Source organism: Lycorma delicatula, chromosome 7 (genome assembly GCF_047948215.1).
Source record: "Lycorma delicatula isolate Av1 chromosome 7, ASM4794821v1, whole genome shotgun sequence".
Lineage (NCBI taxonomy): Eukaryota > Metazoa > Arthropoda > Insecta > Hemiptera > Fulgoridae > Lycorma > Lycorma delicatula.
Window position 1 is genome coordinate 124,518,960 of NC_134461.1, and position 20,378 is coordinate 124,539,337.

At 31.8% G+C, this 20,378-nt stretch overlaps 1 protein-coding gene across 6 annotated transcripts in view; it reads right to left on the reverse strand.

Annotated features, from left to right (window-relative positions):
- The window catches only part of LOC142327491 (band 7 protein AGAP004871-like), a 243,013-nt gene that overhangs the window by 149,576 nt on the left and 73,059 nt on the right, over nt 1-20,378 (reverse strand). The window contains exon 1 of one of the 6 annotated variants that reach the window (XM_075370611.1): nt 8,864-8,963. The exons of 4 other annotated variants lie outside the window; for them this stretch is intronic. The gene's annotated coding sequence lies outside the window, so the exon portion shown is untranslated. Of the gene's footprint in view, nt 1-8,863; nt 8,964-20,378 lie in introns of those variants that run through there. One more of the 6 variants, XM_075370605.1, reaches the window with a different exon arrangement.

Genomic DNA, 20,378 nt, shown 5'->3' on the forward strand with positions numbered 1-20,378 from the left:
ATCTAGATCTACGAGTAAGATGCATAATCATCGAGATGAATTAATTTTATAAATAAAATTTTATTATTATTGTACGAAATAAAATGGGTAAAATTTTAGGATTTTAGTGGATTAATTACAAATATTGAAATGAATGAACAAATAAAAATCAATTTAAATCTTCATCTTATTTTTTATTCCATTTTATATTATTACATAATTTTGATTGTTTTCATGGCAGTTGTCAGGACCATATAGTCCGAGCTTAAAGTTAATTTAGCTTCTGGAGTCCCTGTAAGGCTCATTTCGAATAACTTACAACTTAATTTTTATAAATCGAAATATAATTGAAGAAACGAAAACACGATTTTGGTTTTGCCAAATCGTCTCTTTTTGCTTTTTTTTACAGCAAACTAACGATCGGTTAAACGATTTTTCGTGTTTAAAAACAATTCAGAATATATTACGTATCCCGTAAAAAAAGTGTATGAAATAATATATACCCAACGCAATTAGAAGAGAGTAGGAAAATGTGACCCTTTGCCGCCAATGACGCCCCCCCCCCCCATAATTCAGTTGCTGGATTCTCCCCTGTTTAATATGATATAAAACTGATCCCCACCCGACCATTAATTACTTCGTAAGATTAAAAAACAAGTTTTCTTTTTCGTGATGGAAATTTTTTTTCTGAACATTAATAACTTACGTTTATTTAATTTACTTAGAATAGAAATAAAATCATTTACAAGATTGTATAACGTAATTACATACTCTGATAAAGACAAACTTATTGAGGATGCAAGAATTATGAATTGTTTAATCGAAGCATTATTGTAACGTTACCGCTAAATACAATCTCAACCAGATAGAAACCGATCGGCGTGAACCGCATTGAATCACCACTATTTATGATTTTATTTAAAAAAGAAAAATTTTAACTGAAGAGAGGATGTAAAATTATTAAACAGAAAAAGCTAGAATAAAAAAATAGGAAGTTAAGTACATCGCGTGATTAATCTGGAGTGTTTAGACTTTTTATAGTAATATCGCCTGTTAACTTAAAAGATCTGTTTTAAATCATCCAGCAAAAAAAAATAATAAAAATATGTAATTTTATCATAACTAACATTACCGCTACAAACAAACACACTAATTTATTTTTATAACGTTGGATTATAGTCTAGATCAGTGGTTCCCAAACTTTTCCGAGTCGCGGCGCCCTATTTCAATTAAAATTTATCCATGGTGCCCTATCCTAAGTAAAAGTATATGACTACTCCTAAGTAAGAGATAAAAATAAACTCTGCGCCGCGGCGCATAGTTTGGGAATCATTGGTCAAGATTATTCACGGTTTTCACTACTCTTCTTTTTTTAATTACAATAAAAAATGGAGGAAAAACTTACATTTGAAAATGATATAAATATTTTATCACTTACTGTCTGGTTATGTCCATGAGTTTGGGGAAACAGAAAATTCTTAAATCACGACACATCCCAAAAATTTTTTTTTCTTGTTACGAAAGGGCGGTTATTAACAGCTAAGGTCATTAGAACGGTTTAAACTGGTACCGTATGAAAAAATGTCATGTCTGACCGAGATTCAAACCTGGGACCTACCGGTATTAAAGTTAATTGTAATATTAACACTAAATGATTTATCTTTCTATTACTTATGACTGCTTGTTTCAAGAGATAGCCGTCAGATATATTAAGTATAAGAGTCGTTCAATAGCCCCATTGGCCTGGTCTAGTGGTGAAGGTGTCTTCGCAAATCAGCTGATTTTGAAGTCGAGAGTAACAGCGTTCAAATCCTAGTAAAGGCAGTTACTTTTATACGGATTTGAATACTATACCGTGTACATCGGTGTTCTTTGGTGGTTCGGTTTCAATTAATCACACATCTCAGCAATGGTCGACATGAGACTATACAAGACTACACTTCACTTACACTCATACATATCATCCTCTGAAGTAATGCCCGACGGTGATTCCCGGAGGCAAACAGGGGAAAAAAAGAGCCGTTCAATAATTAAAGAGACAAATGACAACGGCAGAAAATAGTAATAATAATCTTTATTTCACAAAATAAACAGATATCAAATAAAAATAAAATTTACAGTTATAAATTCTTAATAAATTAACTTAGTAAACATACAACCAATATAGACAATGTAGAAAAACAATATAAAATAATAAAAGTAAACAATTATTACGTAATCTTGTGGAACTAGGTTGCCCCTATAGTAATAACTGTATTGGAGGTTACCGTCCAATTATTTTTCAACGAGTAAAATAATAAACTAACCGTTTATTGAATAATGGTCAAGTGTGGATTTCCAAATGGATTTAAAAAATAATTACAAGACACAAGAAGCCTTGCAGTACTAAAATTTCAACTAGTGACAAGATTATATACACACACATACAGATTAAATAAATCAGAACCGTAAATACAATACAAGAATACAGTGATAAAATTGAAAATGAAATTAATCCTAGATAAAATTGAAAGAAAAATAATAACAAAAATAAAGATAATAAAAATATGAAACTTTTAGAGTTATCGACTCCACCCGTAATCAGAGACCAATCAATTAAAAAAAAAACTTTACATCTTCAATCGACAACAACCAACCATAAATTGATAGTGAAAACCTTTTAGTCTTCTATGGATTTAAATCTAAATTTAAATTCTATTTCATCTTCAGAAAAACTATTTAATAGAATAAACTGAACTACCTGATGTTCATACCCGCACTCCTGGCATAAAAAATATCTGCTGTTCACAATAAATTCCCATTTTTAAAACTTTTTTTGTTTATTTCAAAATTTTAGTTCCGCTTGAAACGTACACCGTGGAACAAAAATGAGCTACGATAATATTTTTAATTTTCTGAAGATAAAAAACCGCCCGAAATTCACTTGCTGATTTTAGAACGGTACGGTAAAGTGTATTAATCATGGAAAATCTTTTAAGTAGATCGAACAGTTTAAATCGAGCTGAACAAGTGTCACCGATTTTATCGAAATGGATAATCGGTGGACATTTTTGAAATTCGCATTAATGATTTTATTCTCAAAGAAAGACGCATAAAAATTTGGGAAAGTGCTAAAATTTGTGTTGGGAGTATCGGCACACTCCGTTACATTATCAACGATCAGCTGAATTACAGAAAAACGTGTTCTAGCTGGGTTCCGAAACGGTCGACTCAGAATTACTAAGACATTCGAATTCGCTTTGTACGAAATCTAAACCGTGGATTTTAGTAAAAGGTAATGCTTTTTTAGATCGCATAATAACATGTGATGAATTCATCATTTTAATCCGGAATCCAAACGTCAGAATGGTATGAAAACATCAGTCTTCACTCATTTGCCCATACAGAAAAAATCAAAACCTACGCATTATCCGGTAACGTTATTTTGGGATTACAACGCCCCAATTTATTGCGATTATTTGAAAGACCAACGTAAAATCAATATAATGTATTATAGTGAAATTCTAGAAAATACAGCGACACCCGCAGCAAAGAGGAAACGCCCTGGAGGATGACGTAATTCTTCTGCCTGATAACACCCGCCCCCACACCTCTCAATCAACACGGAAGGCTATTCAAAAGTCGGATCAGGAGTTATTAAAACCTCTACATTCATCTTACACACTCGATCTTGCATCATCCGAATTTTATTTGATCGGACCTCTTTTTTACATGCACGTAATCGGCATCAATGAACGGGTCAAGAATGGCAAATACACCAAAGTGAAGAATTCTTCACTTCTAGAATAAGTAAACACATAGAAAGACGGGACTAGTGCCTACACGTAGCCGGGGATTATGTTGAAAAAATAGTGTTAGCTTTACTTTCAATGAATAAACGATCATTATTCTTCAATCATTTGTCTCTTTAATTCTTTAATTATTGAATAACCCTCGCTTGTCGGCAACAGAAGGAATAGTACTACTGACCTGACTACATTGGAAGAGCCTGTTTACATAATCTTCAAATATAATATAAACAAAACAGGTTATATTTGTATCTTGTCATAAAACACCCGGTTTGATACGAAGTGTATACTAATAGTAAACCGTTATTTCATTAATTTTCGATTCATAAATACGATTTCTACGGTGTGTTTGTAAATTATTCTTAAAATGATGACGTGTGCGAAATTAATTCTAATAAAATACATTAAAAAAATGTTATTGGGTAGTTTATATTATTTTCACAGCGGTTTAAAAAAATGTTTGAAAATCCAACTATTTTATTAATTTTTTTATCTCTTTTCAAATCAATTTACATTTACTTTTCATCTACTTATCGACAATATACAGAATGATTTTTTATTCCTGTTACCCAATTGTTAATATCTGGTAATTTTTTTCTAAGAAAGGGAAATTTTGTTTTGTAACACGAAGTTGCTAGCGCTACTCAACCGGTATAGATATGGCAGTGTGAGTTGATTCTCCTTGAGCTGTGTAAACTTTTGTGCCGTTTCCGGTCGTGTTACGAACAGAATGTCTTTTACCATAGAACAACGCGTTTTCATTCTTGAACAATATTTTGCTAAGAAATCGTACGCGAGTGTAAAAGAATCATTTCAAATTAAATTTGTTGGTGTTCCTCCGCCAGAAAAAATGTCAATTTCTAGGCTGGCCAACCGATTTCGAGAAACAGGTAGTGTTTGCGACAGAAAACGTAGCGGTCGACCGACTCGCTTGACAGATGACGTTTTAGAGAATGTGAAAACAAGATTGCTCAATTCTCCACGGAAAAGTTTACGAAAACTTTCCACGCAAGTCGGTTTGTCGTATTCGAGTGTTCAGAAAGCCGCTAAAAAATTGTACCCGTATCGCATAAGATTAGTCCAACAGCTTCAGCCTCCAGATTTAAACAAGCGATTGCAATATTGTCGTCGGTTTAGGTCTCTCGTAAACGATAACGGAATCAAATTTTTAAACACAATGTTCTTTAGCGATGAAGCTTGGATCCATCTCGATGGTTAGGTGAACAGTCAAAACTGTCGAATTTGGGCGGTTGAAAATCCTAACGCTTTACAAGACAAATCTCAAAAAAAAAAAAAAAAAAAAAAACTTCCCCGACTTTACCCTTGACAAATTTTTATTTCATAAATAACATACGGGTTTTTAAATATTAAATTTTCGTAAACGTGGTTTCCACAGACATATTTAAAAAATTAAAAATTGTTATAACCACCTTACCAGCAAAAAAGGTAAATGATGTCAAGACCTTTCGGCTTTTTCAAACCATTATCAGGAGATTAAAAATATTATATGTCAAAAATGAAAATGAGTACACAGTAATGACTGTTTGAATGTCATCAGTACACTGAAAACAATATAATGAATTCTGGTGGAATAAAATAGAATTAAAGGAAACCATGTTATCAAATATATTTTAGTTGTTTATGACTATTATAACTGTTGTAAAGATTGTGATATGATATATATCGGTACGACCAACCGTAAATTTTCCATACGCGCAAAAGAACACATTAATAATAGTATATCACATCTGGTAACATGGTTTCTTTTAATTCAATTTTATTCCACCAGAATTCACTATATTGTCCAGTATACTGATGACATTCAAACAATCATTTCGTATAATATTTTTAATCTCCTGATGGTGGTTTAAAAAACCGAAAGATCTTGAGAACATATATCGTTTTTTTTGCTGATAAGGTTAAGAGCCGGTCTCTGTGGCGCAAGTGATAGCGTCTCGGTTTTTCTTCCGGAGGTCACGGGTTCGAATCCCGTTCAGGTATGGCATTTTCGCATGCTACAAATCATTCATCTAATTCTCTGAAACATTACCTAATGGCGGTTCCGGAGGTTAAAAAAAGAAAAAAGTGGATATAAGAATTTCTAAATTATTTTTAATTTTTAAATATTGACTTAATTATGGAATGTGTTTGAGTAAAACCACGAAAAATTCAGTTAAAAAAAAATGGGTCCGATTTGATTCCCTTAACCTAATCTTGTTTTTATCATCAGATTTATACTCTATATAGAGTATAAATGCTAAAACAAAATTTATTAAAATTTTGGGTGAAAAAAGTTTTACTGAAAAAATAAACTCAAAAAAAAATTGCACCTGATGACCCGTTGCTCGACAGTTACTTCATAAAAAACATTTTTAATAACAGCCGTAATTTAGAAAACAAATTAATTATCAGAAATTACACAAAAAAATAATTATAAAAAAATTAATTTAAAACTCCGGTCGCACGAGCCCTGTTTTTAAAAAGTTCAAATGTGGTCTACATTAATATGAGATGTAAGTTGATATTCGATTTTGAAAATTAACATTTAATAAAATAATTTAAAAAATAAAAACGGACTTCAGAAAATGGTATTAAAAAGTTACGAGTAATTATATTTTTAATTAAACCAAAAGTATTTACAAACAAATAAGTATTTTTTGAAGTCGGTACCAGCCAGCACAAGTTCAACGATAAAAACCTACGATCTATAAGATACAAATCCTGTTTCAAACAATGCAAAACTGATAACAGAAATTTTACTACATAAAATGAGATTTTCAAAAATAGAAGAATAAAATACGACATACAAAAATATGATATAACAATACTTTATAAACGCTTAGGTAGATCTATTATTACTAAGTATATATGTCTTAGCTAACTCAAGGTGACCTATGACCGTGAGATTCTCTCCCTTATATACTCTTGAGATCCCATTTTAGATGTGTGAATCCTGCTTAGCCACCTAGCGGTAGGTTGCGATACTATCTTTACGTAACTGTTTAATTTTTTTTTTTTCTGTTTAACCTCCGGGGCCGCAGTTAAGCATTACTGTACAGAGGATGAGATGAACGATTTGTAGCGTGTGTGAAAAATGCCATGCCTGACCGGGATTCGAACCCGGGACCTCCGGGTGAAAGGCCGAGACGCTACCACTCGCGCCACGGAGGCCGGCAACTGTTTAATTACTGTTGGCTGGCCACCGACTTCAAAAACAGTTCTTGTAAATACTTTTACTTTAGTTAATAAATAAACCCACCGGGATGGTCTAGTGGTGAACGCGTCTTCTCAAATCAGCTGATTTGGAAGTCGAGAGTTCCAGCGTTCAAGTCCTAGTAAAGCCACTTATTTTTACACGGATTTGAATACTAGATCGTGGATACCGGTGTTCTTTGGTGGTTGGGTTTCAATTAATCACACATCTCAGGAACGGTCGAACTGAGAATGTACAAGACTACACTTCATTTACACTCATACATATCATCCTCATTCATCCTCTGAAGTATTATCTAAACGGTAGTTACCGGAGGCTAAACAGGAAAAAGAAAGTTAATAAATAAAAATATAATTATTCGTAACTTTTAGTATTATTATTTGTTGAAGTCGGCTTTTACTTTTATTTTTTATAAAACCTCCTCCTTTTGTACAGTGCGGGCGGTCAGCGGCTAAGGGTGACCAGTCCTTCGGTTTTTTTGGCATTTTTCCTAAGATTATCATCGGATTTGGAACCAATTTATATGGCACCATTCCGAAAGTATACTCTTTCGATTAAAAAAATTATCTAAATCGAATTATTAACCTCGGATATATTGCGCAACATATATTTTTTTTTTAAATTGTCGAATTGATAACCTCCTTTTTTGAAGTCGATTAAAAAAAAATAGATATTTTAATAAATACGGGTACACAAGTCAGCCCCCTGGTTTAAAAAAAGGTTTAAAAATGTATTTATTGGAGTAATCATTCACTTCAATAATACAATTTCGAATGTTATTTCCAATAAATTATAGTTTACTAATAAATACACACAAACACACACACACACACACACACATATATACAAATATATTATATTAGTAAACTATAATTTTTATAATATGTATGTAAGAAAAAAAGAGTGAGAATGTTTTGTATACAGTAGTTTCCTACTGCAAAGAGGTAGAAAATCACCCTGAAGCTGGGAAATATATAGCCAAATATTTCTGTCAAATTCAATTTTTTTGGCCAACAGCTTTTCGAAGACTGAGGTAAAAATTGTTTAGAAATAACGTTGAATATTTCTCACCCCATATCCGGCTGACTTAAAACTTAGGAATTATAAATAAATTAATAAGTACCACATCATACTAAAGTTCTAATTATCTAAGACTAATTGAAAGAATAAAAAATTCAAGATGACGAGAATTATTCATATCCTTTTTTTAATTCTGTTTTAAATGTAGAAATTATTTGAGTAGTTTTTGAAGAATTTATGTTGAGCCAGTCTGAAAATATTAATGAAAACAAAAATACAAGCCGACATAATACATACATCACACGTACCTACGTATATCTTTCGGGAATTTCTAAAACGTTTTTTTATTTTCTGGACTAGGTCCTGAAACGTCGACATGTGTAAAAATCCCGAAACCCAAAATTTTGCTTTTCTCTATAGTTAACCTTCATAGCCACTGCTGCAACAGCAATAGATCTATGGCCGGTAAAGTGAAAAGGAATGCGGAAAATAACATAAAAAATAATAACATAACGGTACCGAAGATGAGTTAAGGTCCACTTGTAATGCAAATTGTTTTAGCCTAACTTTCACGACAAAATTTCTTACAATAATAATAATAATTGTTCTTACAATAATTGTTAACATAATAATAATAATTTGAATATTAGGTCTACTTAATAAATTATATATATATATATATATATCTTTACGGCATAAGAGTTCAATACTAAATAAGGAATGACGACAAACTAGTTGAAGAAAATCTTTGCAAAATAAAATCAAATATTAATCATCGAAATTGTTTCCTTTAGTTAAGAGTAATGCTTAAATTTAAGCCTACATTAAAACATATATAATAAATGAATAAAAACATACTTACGGGTAGACGCGATTGAAAAAAGAATAAAATTTACGAATACACTTTACTTCACGATTAACAGGTAAATGAGATGTGCTTGAAGTATTACCTACAGTACATAAATCATATCTTATGCGCTGACTGGGAGATTAGGTGGGGCATATCTACCAATAATAATCAATCGAGTATAATTTCCTTATACTTAAACAGTAATACTTCAAAGTTATAATTAATTTTAATTACCTTTTTTACCAGTACAATAAGGTCGTTTAATAGTATTACGATGCTAGATACTAAATAATTATAAAAAGACATCTTTAACAATATAAGGCCTCTTACTAGGTCTCTGTAAACAGACCTTGTTGTCTGTGTAACAGACAACAATTAGAATAACAAATGACACAATTATATACAACCGCTTTTCACACCCATTCAAGAAATAGTTTTATAATTTGTTTAGATATTAATAAATTCAGAACGGAAATTTTAATATTTCATAAATATATGGCGTATGAAAAATGATAATCACGAATGTAATTATTTCAATATCGAACAAAATAATAATTAAGCTTAATTTAAAAAAAATAACATACAAATCACAGAAAAAATCTAAAAGAAATTATTAATATGTTTGTATCACGTTAAAAAGTATTATTATCATTATAATACGTACATATACGATATGCTGCAATATTAATGCACTGTAATACAGGTATGAAATTTTATTTCTCAATATATGACGTCAAACACCAAATAATATCACGCAACCTTTATTGATGAAACAAAATGAGTTATAATTTACGAAACAATACATTATTATAAAATTGCCTTTTAAAAACAAATTTGAGATGTGAACGATTAGATGTGTCTATACGATTTCCGATTAACATAACTAGATCGATAAAAAAACTTATTTTAATGATCCAACTTATATTTAATTTAAGAAATTTCTATTTTATAAAGGTGTACTGAATTTCTTTCTCAAAAATGCATAAAAAATTAAATAAATTGTAAAGCATGGATAAGAAAAAAATGTTGCTTGAAATAATACAGCGACAATAAAAAAAAGCCGGCAAAATATTTGATAAATTTTCCGGTAACAGATTTTTATTATTTCAAATGCACCATAAAAATGTTTAAATATTAATGCCTTTTAATATTTAAAGTTCAACTGCGAAAAAACAAAAATTTTCAAAACAAACATTTGGTCATGATTTCACCGCTGATCAAATTATGTTTTTTATCATAAAAAATCAGCTTATTAAAAGTATTTGAACCAATATCAGTTTTGGTTCCGCTTGGCAGCTGATGAACTGTACTTCTCCGGGGAGGTCCAGTCAAATGAACACCTGATGTTTGAGTGCCCTGCTAACGGTGGGGGGGGCAGAGACCGGGCGCCCTGGAAATTAGTGGTCAAGGGGGAAAATTAGCCACTCACAAGCGGCGAGTCAATGTGGCGGGAGCCGCATTGTCGGACCGTGTGGGAATTCCTCGATGCAGTTGCTTTATTCAACCGACATCAGTAGTTTATTTAAGGGAAAGACTCCTACCGCACTGCTGTGGGAAGCTAACCTAGAGATATTTGACTGACCACCAACTAATTAAGGCTCCAAGCGCTTTAATATGGTGGACAGGAAATTGCTTCAGAGACCTAAGCGTGGCAGCGAATTGCTCTCTAGACGAAGTAAATTTTAATTTATAGATTTCATATATATTTTTAGTAGTTGATGGGGTGCGCCTACCCCTTTTAGTAAATATATGGCAACAGAGCGATTGGGTCACGTAAGCCAGTGGTGTACGACACCGCGCTTAGTCCGGTCACGCTGTTAGGTATGCTCTAGCAGCTATTTAGGTTACTGGTCGCTAAACTGTTTCGAGGCTCAGTAGCCGTTTGTGGCACAGACAATCGGTCTTATGCTTTAGGGCGACCGAATAGGTTGGTGGCAGGAGAAATGCCAAACAAACCAATTATTAAAAGTATAAATTTTCTAAAAAACCAAAATTATACTTCATTTAGAGTATAACTGCTAAAAAATAGATAAACAAAATGTTTAATAAAAACTTTTCGATCTCACTTGACCCTATTGCTCGTTAGCTATCTCATAAGAAACTTTTAATTCCTAAGTCGGATATCACTGGACATCCTTTAAAGAAATGAAAAATATCCCATGTCGCCTACATTAATAACTAAATGATACAGTTGATCTTCAATCTTGAAAAATAAAGCTTAAAAAAAATTGATATTTTACGTACGAATCCATTCAGCTCTCTTGGTTTTTGGCTTTTAAAGTTTATTTGTTGTCAGATTAATTATTTACGTCCGATTTGATGTATTGTTATTCTAAAAGACGTAGAAAATAATATTAAAAAAAAATGTGGATACCTGATGCCCCTTTGACCGATGGGATCGGAAATCGCTCTAAATTTTGGATACATATAGCAAAATATTTGTGCCAAATTTCAATCTTTTAAAATAAAGACTGAAAGATAACGGGTAATGGTAATGAGTACCATGATTCGACTTCCGGAAAATTCCGACATATCTTCGCGTTTCACATCCCCAAATCCCAAAACCACCGTCAGTTCAAAAGTTTATATATACATTTATATAAGTGTGATACTCAACGAGTTACGTTAAAAAAAAAAACGAACTTTATTCATTACAATTAATATACATTAACTGCAAATAATTAATTTCTAACATCATTATGCGTACATGCTAATGAGTTATCAAATAGGACAATGTAATATCGAACGAGTCCAAAACTAAGACTTTATCCCATGAATGCTAGATTGAAACTAAATAATTGGTATTACATTGAGAATAAAGAAACACAGGTTGCAGCTGCATTACATTCTTTCTCACGGTAGCTTTTCCCGGAAAATAGGGATAGGCAACAAACGTAGCTTATGGAATGATAAGTAACATCTCTCAGTAATGTAACACACACACTCACACACACATATATATATATATATATATATATATATATATATATATATATATATACGGGATGATTCAGGAGGATAGGGCAATACTTTGACAACTCATTCTAGAGGCTAAAAATAAGAAAAAAGTTCATATAAACATAGGTCCAAAAACGCTTCGTTAGCGAGTTATACAGGAAAAAAGATTTCGCCTGAGTTTCAGTTCCTCCGGGTAAATTAAGGCTTTCTGAAATTCTGGGAAGGTCAATTAAGGAGCGAATTCTATTGTTTTTTATGGTTTTTGAGCTAGGAAATTGAAAAAAATAGGTCCCAGAACTGTATCTCTCTTAGTTTCTAAAACATCCCATGTATAACGCCAAAAATAGGGTCAAAAAAACACATTTTGTTACGTTTGACGTACAGTAACGTTGTTAAATTGGCAATAAATCATACAATTTTTAAACGTAAATTGTAGAGAATTTAATTATAAGAAAATTGATGTAAATAATATCAACACAAAACAAATCAAATTTTAAATATGTCGACTTTTAATAAAACCATTACAGATTAATTTTTAACAGATTGAAAAAAACTTTTTCGTTATTTACAGTAGAAAATAACTGGAGGAAGAAAGAATACTTACGGTTTTTTTATGATAATGATAAAATGCTGCTTACAAGTAGTATTTCATGTGGTTTAATAACTTTCAAAAATGCCACCGTTGTGGCATTTGAGAACTTCATTGAGAACTCGAATGAAGATGATTCTCATCAACGGAATCAATTTTTCGAAGAAATGGAGAATATTATGTTAGGTAACCCATTATTTTAAGTGAAGTTATTTTAAAAATGGCACAGTTGGTATATTATATTTATTTATATATAAATAAATGAAATACAACCTTACCAACAATTCTTCCGCGTCTCCTTTCTAGTACTTACTGTCATTTGACTATCCTCCGGAAAATCCTCAGTGATTAACCATCCTGAGTTGTTATCTAACAACTGCGACCTTCTTACATAACGGACATGAAGTAACTTTATCCTATGAAGACCAGTTGTTGTAATTTTAACATTCTATAAATCTACTTTTTATATAATTTAATTTTAATGATATAAATTGAAGATTAACTTCTCATGAGTATGGTCGAATGACCGAAAGTAATAGAAAGGAGACTGCAGACGAATTGTTGGTAAGCTTATATTTCATTTATTTATACATAAATATCCCATTATTTATTCATAATACTTTCTCGCTAACTAAGCAACAGAAAAAAATTAATTTAACAAACAAAAATTGAAAAAGAAAGGTTATTAAAAAAAAAACAAAACAAAAACTTGTCTATATCAAGGATGGAAAAACACAACTCTTTAAGAATATTCGATTTTTTACTTATACGATTTATGAAAAAAATTCTTCTTAGAGATATCTTAGCTATTTTTATTAGGAACAATATATTCTACAAAGTATTTTATATTGTAACATAAAGAAAATACTATCGTCAAATATCATTATAAAAGAGATTTGCTGTCTCTTCAAATATTCAAGTGTTCAGCAGATTTTAGTATTTTCGAGAATAAAGAGCTCAGTAGATCAGGTTACATATAACGAAAGAAATGTAAAATTGAACTTATGACCTCGATCTTTGTAAAAGATAAATCACGACTAACAAATAAACGAATTAAGAAAAAAAAACTACCCGTAATCATTTAAATCGATGTAATAACATTTTATAACTCATCATCAAAGTTTAAAAGAGTAGAAATGAACTGCCGAACCGATGACTTGACTTGAGTTCTTGCTATCTATGACGACATACTGCGTAACATTATCCCCTCCCAGTACTATTAGCTGTGCCGATACTACTACTTCAGACGCCCCAGAAAGCCTATCGGACTGGTATAATGGTTATACCGGGGTGGTGTAGTTGTCACCGCAAATCGGTTGATTTCGTATTCGAGAGGTCTAAGGTTCAAATTTTAGTAAAAACGGTTACTTTTATACGGATTTGAATACCAGATCGTGAATACCGGTGTTCTTTGGTGGTTGGGTTTCAATTAACCACACGTCACAGAAACGGTCAATCTGAGACTGTGCAAGACTTACATTTCATTTACATTCGTACATATCATCATCTGAAGTTATACCTTACGGTAGTTCCCGATGCTAAACATAAAATGAGAGACACCCTAAAAAGAACTACTGAACATCTATGCGTTTACCTTTTCAAATCTTTGAGAAGTAATACTCATCAACAGTAACGTTGGTCAAAAGTTAATCTTATTTAGATAATAGGTTTGTGTTACTCTATTTTAAAATAATGTAATTCAAAAAACATGACTAACACACGGTGGAAATCAGACAAGGAATTAAAACTATTACACTTCTACTGTTATTACGACATTCACCAAAAGTAAAAGAAATATGCTTAATTCTGAGCAATATAATCACACGCGAATACACACACATACACAATAGAAGTCCAATAAACTCCTCGAGTGTAATTACTACAGTCAAGAGCACGAGGAAACAATCTAATAGCAGTAATAATAGAGTATTATTATTATTAATTCCGACCTCCTTAGCGAAGTGGTAGCGACTTCTCTTAACATTCGGAAAGTTCTGGGTTCGAATCTTTATCAGGATTGGCATTTTTTTCAGACGCTACAAAAGTTAATTTTTCTTCTACCATACAAAAAAAGAGACGGTAAAAGGTTGTATAACTTTTCCCGATTTTCCCTTGACATATTTTTATTTCAAATACGCTATAAGGGTGTATTTCAAAAACTTAATTATGCGAAAAATAGAGTACAATTAGGAAAAAAGATTAAAAGATTCAGTAAAAATAGTCTGGCTCAGGTTTCACTCTCTTGATTAAATGACATTTTTACCTTAAAATTATTAATTAATAACGTATAACTAGGGAAAAAAAATTCTTAATAAAACTCTTTTAGATCCTAGTCGACCCCCTTTACTGAATCACGTTTTGATCATTATGATACTTTTTTAGAATGATTAAAAAAAAATTACAGTCCTATCTGGGTCCGTTACACAACAGCATAAATAAGATTACATAAATAAGATACATAAACAAGATTTTTAATAACCACAAATTGAAAAAACAAGATAAAATATAAGAAATTATTAAAAAATCCAAATAGATTTCCCATGGGATAGTTTTTTTTTAAGTTTCCCATGTCGACAACATTAATACTAACTAATTAAAATTACATTTTCAACCGTAAAAATTTAAGTTTTAAAAATTGATATTTTAAATATAAGTCCCATTCAGTCCTGTTGTTTTTTAGGGCTTGAAAGGTCATTACTGCCAAAATTTGATGCAATGTTATCGAAGAAGGCTAAAAAAATTAGTTTACTAAAATAAAATAATAATAATAATAATAATGGCTACCGTGATGATATATAATCAGCTTCAGCCCGTCATTGATATTTCGTCATATATATATATATATATATATGAGGAAATTTCAATTTTTTTGTTCAACGGGTTTTCGAGATACGAGACAAATTTGTTTAGATATAATGATGAATATCAAACAGTCCCCGACATTAAATTGATTTAAAACTTTGAAAATGTAAATAACTCATACTAAACTCAATTTTTTAAGACCATTATACAAGAGGTAAAAATTAAAAATGGCAAAGACTACCCTTCACCCATTTTTAATTTTTTCAAAAATAAAATGGCATCAAAGCTCCAGTAGTAGAAATATTTCGAACCGTTTTCAAAAAATTTACATCGAGTCAGCCCGGAGAAATTTTTTGAAATACAGGCCAACAAACGTATATTCTTCGTCTTCGAAAATTTCGTTTATCAATTTTGTGTTTTATGGACTAAGGGAGTTTTAATAGGTCGACATTTGCAATAAAAAAAACCGATATCCTAAGTTTTGGCTGATCGCTAACAGATCTTAGTGACTGTTGTGCGTATTCAAATACAATAACAATCAGCAAACATGAAATTCATGCGGTTTTTTTACCCCAGATTCTTATACATATTTTTATTATAATACTATATAATAAAAAAATAGTCTGCGACGGTGTATATGTAACAAAAAAGTAAAAATTAACGCATTACTAATACGCAAATTAGCGAATTGTAACAAGACCGGTACCAGCGGACGTGAGTAACGGATTTCCACAAATTAAGAAGAAAATATAGTAATGGACGAGATGTGAGTTCAGCGAGTTAGTCTGGGAGGAGGTCAGTGAAGAAGCGAATTTCTAGTGAATTACGTTCGACGCGATTAAGGTGACGTCACAAGTAATTCCAGTGTGAACAATAGACGAAAACAAGAAACGGTTCGGTGAGTTACTGTAAGACTATAATTGAAAGAGGTAATGTACTAAATTTCATTCATAAATTGTTAGAGCAGTTTCATTTGTGAACAGCAAAGGTATTTGCAGTAAAAGTAGTACTTTATACTTGCCTTATCTATTATATTATTATTATTATTAATACAACACTAGTCGTTACAAGTGTTAAGCATCATGCTAATGTCTTTTGTCAACGGGACTGAATTCTGGTTTTCATTATTTTCTACCTTTGACACCTGCTTTAAATTCTGTTTTGTACGTAATTACTGTTTATTATTATTATTATTGTTTGCTTTTGTAATTTTTATTCTGATTATTATTGTGAATTATTTATTACTGTCGCTTAATATTATTATAGTCATCACTATTAATATTGATTTTTCTTGTTTTACTTATGTTTTAAAATAATAAATCGTAATTATATAAACATTTTCAATTGCCAATCTCTCAATACGCTGATCGAGCCGCGAACATGCAACAGTATTAACGCGTGTCTAACCTGCTTTTTTCTTTTTCTGTTTAACCTCGAATCACCGTAAGCTATTACATCAAGAGGTGAATGAGGATGATATGTATGAAATGTAAACGAAATGTTGTGTTGTACAGTCTACGGTCGACCGTTGCTGAGATGTGTGTTAATTGAAAACCCAACCACCAAAGAACACCGGTAACCACGATCTAGTATTGAAATCCGTATAAGGTAACCCGACTATACTAGGATTTCAACCTTAGAACTCTCGACTTCGAAATCAGCTGATTTGTAATGAGTTAACCACTAGACCAGCCGGTGGGCGAGTCTAGCCTCCCAGGACGTGATAATGAAACATTACTTTTAATGTGACTAGATTGTACCTTTATCTATTAATTTGTTTTCGTAAAGATATACAGTAAATTCGTTTTTATTTCTCCTTGCTCAATCATATCAATTACTGTTCCTCTATAAAGAAAGCTTTTAGTATACAGAGCGTTTCATAATGTTCTCCGGAATTTCGAAAATTCATTAACAAAAACTATTTCAGTCATAAGAATAAAACAAGTACTATACGAAAGAGTACTTCAAATAATTTTTTTCCATGTATACTAGGCAGTTAGTAAATCATTTGATCGCTAGGCATCGACAGTGGAGAAAACGGCTGCCACGGGAAGCCATTTTCTCATTTTGTGTGTAAGAATTTCACTTGTCAGTCAGTAATTCCTGTGCAACGTGCGTTTCGGTTGAAATTTCATAAGGAGCCACCAAGTGACAATTCAATTCGCGCACGGTACAAAAAATTCAGTGAAACTGGTTGCTTGTGCAAGCGAAAATCAACCGGTCGTCCATCAACCTCAGAAGTCAATGTCGAACGTGTGCGTGCAAGTTGCATTCGCAGCCCGTCAAAATCGACTCCGGCTGCAGGCAGAAAACAACAGTGTGGAGAGTTCTCCGTAAACATTTATTATGCAAACCGTACCATCTTCAATTAATCCAGCGTCTTTCTGATGGAGATAAAATACGTAGGCTCGATTTTAGTTTACAGTTACAGGAAAATTATGTTAGATGAAGGTTATGTAAACAAGATAATTTTCAGCGATGAAGCTACTTTCCACATTAGCGGCAAAGTAAACCGTTATAACGTGCGAGTTAACTGAAAACCCACACGCTTATGTGGAACACATCCGGGATTCTCCAAAAGTAAACGTTTTTTGTGCGATCTCTCGTGAGGCAGTGTATGGGCCCTTCTTTTTTATGGAAACGACAGTAACCGGCATGATATACCTGGATATGTTACAATTATGGCTTATGACAGCTACTCAACGACTTCATTTTCCAGCAAGGAAAATGAAGTCCTGGAAATGCAAGCAAGGAAATGGGTTGTCCTGCCCATTTTCATAACGAGGTTCGACAGTACCTTAACACAACATTATATCGGCGCAGGATAGGACGTGCGTCTGAAGAAAAGACATTATGCTGTGGCCACCAAGATCACCAGACCTCACGCCATGTAATTTCTTTCTTTGGGGTTACGTTACAATGCAATCAACTCTATCGAAAATGACATGTTAGAAGGAATTTGGCAAGAGCTAGACTTTCGTGTTGATGTGTGCCGTGTCACCAGAGGAGAACATATTGAATATTTATAAATTTTAACAAAAACTGTTTTGAGTCCCTGGCATCACCTTGTACAACTTTCATTTAGGTAAGTGAAATACTTTTTTAGTACTGAATTTTTGTAACTCCTAAGAACATTATGAAACCCCCTGTATTATGAAATTAGGTCACAATGTATCCGTTGTACGTTGCACTTAACTTTAATGGATTGTTTTTATTAAAGAGCTAACATGGCAATCATTTATTTACGCGACCGGAAAATGATGTACAATTATTTCTGTTTACGTACATGGTACTGTAACGACAAAAAAGTAATTTTAAAAATTACTTATAATTAATTAATAAAAAAAGAATACAAAACAAATAACATAATAAAAAATGAAAATACAAACAATTGAACAACCTTGTTTTCTTAAAATAGACATAATCGAAGTGAAAAAAACAATAACACTCAACGGTAGGTTAATATTTCAATGCCTGAAAATATGTTTTGATTATTTTTTCTCAATATTATCAGTTGACATTTATAAATGTCATCAGATAAAATAAGCTAATATTATATTTTGTTTGTATATTCGTTTTAAATAAAATATCTATTCATCTGTAAATTAATATTGTTTTATTTAAAAATAAATACGTTTATAGCATAAATAGAATCGTAAATGTTTTTGAAAATTTTTAAAAACTTGCTTTATACTAATATACTAATAGTCGTACTTTGATCAAATTATTATCATACATTGCACAAGTTTAATTAGTAGTTTAATTTTGATTTCAAAAGATAACATCATTAATTGAAATTTCTAATATATTTATAAATATATTAGAATGTGGTACGGAGCTGAGTGTATCGTCAGGAGCTGTGTCTCAACATACTGCCCGCCAAAAATCATATATATATATATATATATATATATATATATATATATATAGATGAGTGATGACGAAATTTTGTCAAATTCAAAACCAGAAAAACTTCCGTACCAAGTTTTGTCATTTATTTATGTCAAACGGCTATCGGATTTATCATCTGCGACACCAAAAATCCTGCATAGCCGTTTTGCAGATTTTGGAATTTTTTACATCCGCATCCTTAATTTCCACCCTTAACTTACCCCCGTACGGGAGGATTTTTGCAAAAGTAATGGTGGAATATTGTATTGTCACCCGATCTTAGTAACTGTACAAAATTTCATCAATCGGCAGTGTCAGGAAGTAAGTTAAATTAAGGATGCAAGATTTGAGGATGAGTGAAGGATGGATGATTTGAGGATGCAATATTCCAGATAACAACATTATACAGTAACTCAATAATTCAGAAATAATTAGTCTTCTTACGTATTAGACACCAAACACTTTCTGCGAGTGCAAACAGCAAATACTCCTCCCCGAATGCAGTTAGCTGAACTCTTAAGATTATTAAAAGAAGTATATCTAACACTAAAAAGAAGACTACGTCTTTAATATTTTTACTAAATAACCACGATCGTTATAGAAGAAACGACTGTGATATTATATATTTTATGAAAGGGAAAATTACGTTATTTCTACATTCCATTCTTCGGTCATCATTCATATTTTAATTTCAACATATTTATTAAAATCCATTATATTCAATTGCTTGCTTTCTGCGTTAGGTCGGTTGCCCAAAGGATTCGTTGAGCGTTGCTTAGTAATAAATAAAGACATCAGTTGCTGAGTTCTAATTGAACGTGATTAGTTTGTTTATCGGAATTAATAGTTCAGAGAAACGTAATGGTTCTTTCGGTAGAAGAACACATTTTTCTGGTTGAACACGTCTTTCGTGAATGTTCCACCATATTATCCGGACTTAGCTCCTTCTGATTACCATTTTTTTTTTTGGAAAATTGAAAGAATTTTTGAGCGGTGAGCAATTCGTGGGTAACGGTAAATTTAAAAATGCTATTAATCAGTCTCTAAATGGACTGGGGGTAGAAGAATACGATGAGGGTATATTGAAGCTGGTGTATCGCTACGATAAATGTCTTAATTCATGTGGCGATTATATAGAGAAGTAGTATAAGGTATACAGAAATAAAGAATATTTATAAAGTTTTCAGAATAAATGTTTTTACAATGAAACGGTTCTACTTCAGAGATAGCCTCTCGTATGTTATAATAAATATTTTAAATGTCCTTCATTTGCAGTACATAAGCAAC